We start from the raw sequence: 6,756 nt of genomic DNA on the forward strand, positions 1-6,756 counted from the left end.
CCTCTGGGGGCAGGGCACAGACAAACAAAAGACAGCAATAACCTCTGCAGACTTAAATGTTCCTGTCTGACAGCTTTGAAGACAATAGTGGTTCTCCCAGCATGCAGCTTGAGATCTGAGAATGGGCAGACTGCCTCCTCAAGTGGGTCCCTGACCCCCAAGTAGCCTAACTGGGAGGCAGCCCCCAGTAGAGGCGGACTGACACCTCACAGGGCCGGGTACTCCTCTGAGACAAAACTTCCAGAGGAACGATCAGGCAGCAGCATTTGCGGTTCACCAATATCCGCCGTTCTGCAGCCACTGCTGCTGATACCCAGGCAAACAGCATCTGGAGTTGACCTCCAGTAAACTCCAACAGACCTGCAGCTGAGGGTCCTGACTGTTAGAAGGAAAACTAACAAACAGAAAGGACATCCATACCCAAAACCTATCTGTACATCACCATCATCGAAGACCAAAGGTAGATAAAACCACAAAGATGGGGATAAAACAGAGCAGAAAAACCGGAAACTCTAAAAATCAGAGCGCCTCTCCTCCTCCAAAGGAACGCGGCTCCTCACCAGCAATGGAACAAAGCTAGATGGAGAATGACTTTGACGAGTTGAGAGAGGAAGGCTTCAGAAGTTCAAACTACTCTGAGCTAAAGGAGGAAGTTCAAACCAATGGCAAAGAAGTTAAAAACTGAAAAAAAATTAGACGAATGGATAACTAGAATAATCAATGCAGAGAAGTCCTTAAAGGACCTGATGGAGCTGAAAACCACAGCACGAGAGCTGTGTGACGAATGCACAAGCCTCAGTAACCAATGTGATCAACTGGAAGAAAGGGTATCAGCAATGGAAGATGAAACGAATGAAATGAAGCATGAAGAGAAGTTTAGAGAAAAAAGAATAAAAAGAAACAAACAAAACCTCCAAGAAATATGGGACTATGTGAAAAGACCAAATCTACGTCTAATTGGTGTAACTGAAAGTGATGGGGAGAATGGAACCAAGTTGGAAAACACTCTGCAGGATATTATCCAGGAGAACTTCCCCAATCTAGCAAGGCAGGCCAACATTCAAATTCAGGAAATACAGAGAATGCCACAAAGATAAGCCTCGAGGAGAGCAACTCCAAGACACATAATTATCAGATTCACCAAAGTTGAAATGAAGGAAAAAATGTTAACGGCAGCCAGAGAGAAAGGCCAGGTTACCCACAAAGGGAAGCCCATCAAACTAACAGCAGATGTCTCAGCAGAAACTCTACAAGCCAGAAGAGAGTGGAGGCCAATATTCAACATTCTTAAAGAAAAGAATTTTCAACCCAGAATTTCATATCCAGCCAAACTAAGCTTCATAAGTGAAGGAGAAATAAAATACTTTACAGACAAGCAAATGCTGAGAGATTTTGTCACTACCAGGCCTGCCCTAAAAGAGCTCCTGAAGGAAACACTAAACATGGAAAGGAACAACCGGTACCAGCCCCTGCAAAAACATGCCAAATTGTAAAGACCATCGAGGCTACGAAGAAACTACATCAACTAACGAGCAAAATAACCAGCTAACATCATAATGAGAGGATCAAATTCACACATAACAATACTAACCTTAAATGTAAATGGGCTAAATGCTCCAATTAAAAGGCACAGACTGGCAAATTGGAAAAAGAGTCAAGACCCATCAGTGTGCTGTATTGAGGAAACCCATCTCACGTGCAGAGACACACATAGGCTCAAAATAAAGGGATGGAGGAAGATCTACCAAGCAAATGGAAAACAAAAAAAGGCAGCAGTTGCAATCGTAGCCCCGGATAAAACAAACTTTAAATCAACAAAGATGAAAAGAGACAAAGAAGGCCATTACATAATGCTAAAGGGATCAATTCAACAAGAAGAGCTAACTATCCTAAATATATATGCACCCAATACAGGAGCACCCAGATTCATAAAGCAAGTCCTTAGTGACCTACAGAGAGACTTGGACTCCCACACAATAATAATGGGAGACTTTAACACCCCACTGTCAACATTAGACAGATCAACAAGACAGAAAGTTAATAAGGATATCCAGGAATTGAACTCAGCTCTGCACCAAGCAGACCTAATAGACATCTACGGAATTCTCCACCCCAAATCAACAGAATATACATTCTTTTCAGCACCACACCACACCTATTCCAAAATTGACCACATAGATGGAAGTAAAGCACTCCTCAGAAAATGTAAAAGAACAGAAATTATAACAAACTGTCTCTCAGACCACAGTGCAATCAAACTAGAACTCAGGATTAAGAAACTCACTCAAAACCGCTCAACTACATGGAAAATGAACAACCTGCTCCTGAATGACTACTGGGTACCTAATGAAATGAAGGCAGAAATAAAGATGTTCTTTGAAACCAACGAGAACAAAGACACAACATACCAGAATCTCTGGGACACATTCAAAGCAGTGTGTAGAGGGAAATTTATAGCACTAAATGCCCACAAGAGAAAGCAAGAAAGATCTAAAATTGACACGCTAACATCAGAATTAAAAGAACTAGAAAAGCAAGAGCAAACACATTCAAAAGCTAGCAGAAGGCAAGAAATAACTAAGATCAAAGCAGAACTGAAGGAAATAGAGACACAAAAAACCCTTCAAAAAATCAATGAATCCAGGAGCTGGTTTTTTGAAAAGATCAACAAAATTGATAGACAGCTAGCCAGACTAATAAAGAAGAAAAGAGAGAAGAATCAAGTAGATGCAATAAAAAATGAAAAAGGGGATATCACCACTGATCCCACAGAAATAAAACTACCATCAGAGAATACCATAAACACCTCTATGCAAATAAACTAGAAAATCTAGAAGAAACGGATAAAGTCCTTGACACATACACTCTCCCAAGCCTAAACCAGGAAGAAGTTGAATCTCTGAATAGACCAATAACAGGCTCTGAAATTGAGGCAATAATTAATAGATTACCAACCCAAAAAAGTCCAGGACCAGATGGATTCAGAGCCGAATTCTACTGGAGGTACAAGGAGGAACTGGTACCATTCCTTCTGAAACTATTCCAATCAATAGAAAAAGGGAATCCTCCCTAACTCATTTTATGAGGCCAGCATCATCCTAATACCAAAGCCTGGCAGAGACACAACAAAAAAAGAATTTTAGACCAATATCCTTGATGAATATTGATGCAAAAATCCTCAATAAAATACTGGCAAACCGAATCCAGCAGCACATCAAAAAGCTTATCCACCATAATCAAGTGGGCTTCATCCCTGGGATGCAAGGCTGGTTCAACATATGAAAATCAATAAATGTAATCCAGCATATAAACAGAACCAAAGACAGAAACCACATGATTATCTTAATAGATGCAGAAAAGGCCTTTGACAAAATTCAACAACCCTTCATGCTAAAAACTCTCAATAAATTAAGTATTGATGGGATGTATCTCAAAATAATAAGAGCTATCTATGACAAACCCACAGCAAATATCATACCGAATGGGCAAAAACTGGAAGCATTCCCTTTGAAAACTGGCACAAAACAGGGATGCCCTCTCTCACCACTCCTATTCAACATAGTGTTGGAATTTCTGGCCAGGGCAATCAGGCAGGAGAAGGGAATAAAGGGCATTCAATTAGGGAAAGAGGAAGTCAAATTGTCCCTGTTTGCAGATGACATGATTGTATATCTAGAAAACCCCATTGTCTCAGCCCAAAATCTCCTTAAGCTGATAAGCAACTTCAGCAAAGTCTCAGGATACAAAATCAATGTGCAAAAATCACAAGCATTCTTATACACCAATAACAGACAGAGAGCCAAATCATGAGTGAACTCCCATTCACAATTGCTTCAAAGAGAATAAACTACCTAGGAATCCAACTTACAAAGGACGTGAAGGACCTCTTCAAGGAGAACTACAAACCACTGCTCAATGAAATAAAAGAGGACACAATAAAATGGAAGAACATTCCATGCTCATGGGTAGGAAGAATCAATATCGTGAAAATGGCCATACTGCCCAAGGTAATTTATAGATTCAATGCCATCCCATGAAGCTACCAATGACTTTCTTCACAGATTTGGAAAAAACTACTTTAAAGTTCATATGGAACCAAAAAAGAGCCCTCATCACCAAGTCAAAAGTCATTGTCTTCTCAAAAGAAGACATTTATGCAGTCAAAAAACACATGAAAAATGCTCATCATCACTGGCCATCAGAGAAATGCAAATCAAAACCACAATGAGATACCATCTCACATCAGTTAGAATGGCGATCATTAAAAAGTCAAGAAACAACAGATGCTGGAGAGGATGTGGAGAAATAGGAACACTTTTACACTGTTGGTGAGACTGTAAACTAGTTCAACCATTGTGGAAGTCGGTGTGGCAATTCCTCAGGGATCTAGAACTAGAAATACCATTTGACCCAGCCATCCCATTACTGGGTATATACCCAAAGGAGTATAAATCATGCTGCTATAAAGACACGTGTACACGTATGTTTATTGCGGCACTATTCACACTAGCAAAGACTTGGAACCTACCCAAATGTCCAACAATAATAGACTGAATTAAGAAAATGTGGCACATATACACCATGGAATACTATGCAGCCATAAAAAATGATGAGTTCATGTACTTCATAGGGACATGAATGAAGCTGGAAACCATCATTCTCAGCAAACTATCGCAAGGACAAAAAACCAAACACCGCATGTTCTCACTCATAGGTGGGAATTGAACAATGAGAACACATGGACACAGGAAGGGGAACATCACACACCAGGACTGTTGTGGGGTGGGGGTAGGAGGGAGGGATAGTATTAGGAGATATACCTAATGCTAAATGACGAGTTAATGAGTGCAGCACACCAACATGGCACATGTATTCATATGTAACAAACCTGCAGGTTGTGTACATGTACCATAAAACTGAAAGTATAGTAGTAATAGTAAAAAAAAAGAAAATACAATTGAAGAAGCTCTGTCCTTAATGGAGGTATTTTGAAAACTCTTTTAAGGATATTTTTTAAAGGTCTGAATGAATGGAAGGATGTAGCACTTTGAAATGTAGTAAGGCTTAATATGATAAAGTTGTTATTTCTCTCTCAAAAAAATTTAAAAATTTTCTGTATTTCTAATTAAATTCTTAAGGTGGGAGATAGAATCTGATTAACTAATTCTAAAATATTAGGGAATATAATCATCTATAAATAGGAACTATTTAAAAAATACTAGCCCTAGTGTAAATTATTGAAATAAAATAGAATTGTAAAGTGCAATATCAATCAAATAAACCAATCAAAAGAAGTAGATACCTTAGAAGCAGGCTTGAAGTTTATTATCGGTTAATGGTAACATCAGAAATCAGAAAATTATATTTAGTAAATTGTATCAAGAAAATGGTTTCACTATATTAAAAAAACCCAAAGATTCCTGTCACACACTATATACTAAAGGTCCAAATGAATTAAAGACCTAATTACGAGTATTGTAACTAAAAGTTCAATGTAAAGAAATTTATAATTTCCTTATGACCTCACATCAGGAAGTATTTCTTAAATAAGATCTCCAAAGTGATTCTCCTGCCTCAGCCTCCTCAATAGCTGGGATTACAGATGCCTGCCATCATGCCCTACTAATTTTTTGTATTTTTAGTAGAGATGGGGTTTCACCATGTTGGCCAGGCTGGCTTCAAACTCCTGACCTCAAGTGATCTGCCTGCCTCGGCCTCCCAAAGTGCTAGAATTACAGGTGTGAGCCACCATGCCCGGCCGATAAATCCAATTTGTTTAGGAGACTGGATAAGTTAAACTTTGTATATTCATAGACTGAAATACATGCAGTTCTCAGACATCATGAACTACATTTACATATAGCAACATGATTAGATTTCAAAAAGCAATTTTGAGTGAAAAAATTAAGAAAGTATGTAAATTAAAATAAATACAAACACTAACTTATAACTATGTATCTTCCTAGTCCACATATATACATAAATACATGTATTGAATAAGAATTGAAACACTCTGAGAAATAACTAGTATGGAATGGGTACGTATGGGAAAAGAGGAAGGAGAGTATGGGTGGGAAATAATTTTTTTTAAGTGTAACAAAAGAGTTCTGTTTCAATATGACCAAGTAACTTGTGACTCTCTTTCAGATAGCAATGTTCAACTCTGAACGAAATGCCAAAAACAAGTACCTGAAGGCTAAAGACAGTAAACAAAAACAGGCAAGTTTTGGTGGGAAGATGAAACTTGGAAGAAGGTGCCATGAAGAGGAGGTAAGTTTCCTGTTTTTTTTTTTTTTTTTTTTTTTTTTTTTATTATACTTTAGGGTTTTAGGGTACATGTGCACAATGTGCAGGTTTGTTACATATGTATCCATGTGCCATGTTGATTTCCTGCACCCATTAACTTGTCATTTAGCATTAGGTATATCTCCTAATGCTGTTCCTCCTTCCTCCCCCCACCCCACAACAGCCCCCGGAGTGTGATGTTGGTTCCCCTTCCTGTGTCCATGAGCTCTCATTGTTCAATTCCCACCTACGAGTGAGAACATGTGGTGTTTGGTTTTTTCTCCTTGCAATAGTTTACTGAGAATGATGGTTTCCAGTTTCATCCATGTCCCTACAAAGGACATGAACTCATCATTTTTTATGGCTGCATAGTATTCCATGGTGTATATGTGCCACATTTTCTTAATCCAGTCTATCGTTGTTGGACATTTGGGTTGGTTCCAACTCTTTGCTATTGTGAATAGTGCCACA

At 38.7% G+C, this 6,756-nt stretch overlaps 1 protein-coding gene and 1 long non-coding RNA gene across 2 annotated transcripts in view; one reads left to right on the forward strand and one right to left on the reverse strand.

Annotated features, from left to right (window-relative positions):
* The window catches only part of NXPE1 (neurexophilin and PC-esterase domain family member 1), a 39,020-nt gene that overhangs the window by 11,858 nt on the left and 20,406 nt on the right, over positions 1-6,756 (reverse strand). The gene's annotated exons all lie outside the window — the stretch shown is intronic.
* Positions 6,044-6,756, forward strand: part of LOC116476965 (uncharacterized) — a 25,502-nt gene continuing 24,789 nt past the window's right edge. The window contains exon 1 of the long non-coding RNA XR_004250311.2: positions 6,044-6,270. This is a non-coding gene — a long non-coding RNA (uncharacterized LOC116476965). The remainder of the gene's footprint in view (positions 6,271-6,756) is intronic.

This window comes from Hylobates moloch, unplaced genomic scaffold (assembly GCF_009828535.3).
Source record: "Hylobates moloch isolate HMO894 unplaced genomic scaffold, HMol_V3 SCAFFOLD_11, whole genome shotgun sequence".
NCBI classification, from domain to species: domain Eukaryota; kingdom Metazoa; phylum Chordata; class Mammalia; order Primates; family Hylobatidae; genus Hylobates; species Hylobates moloch.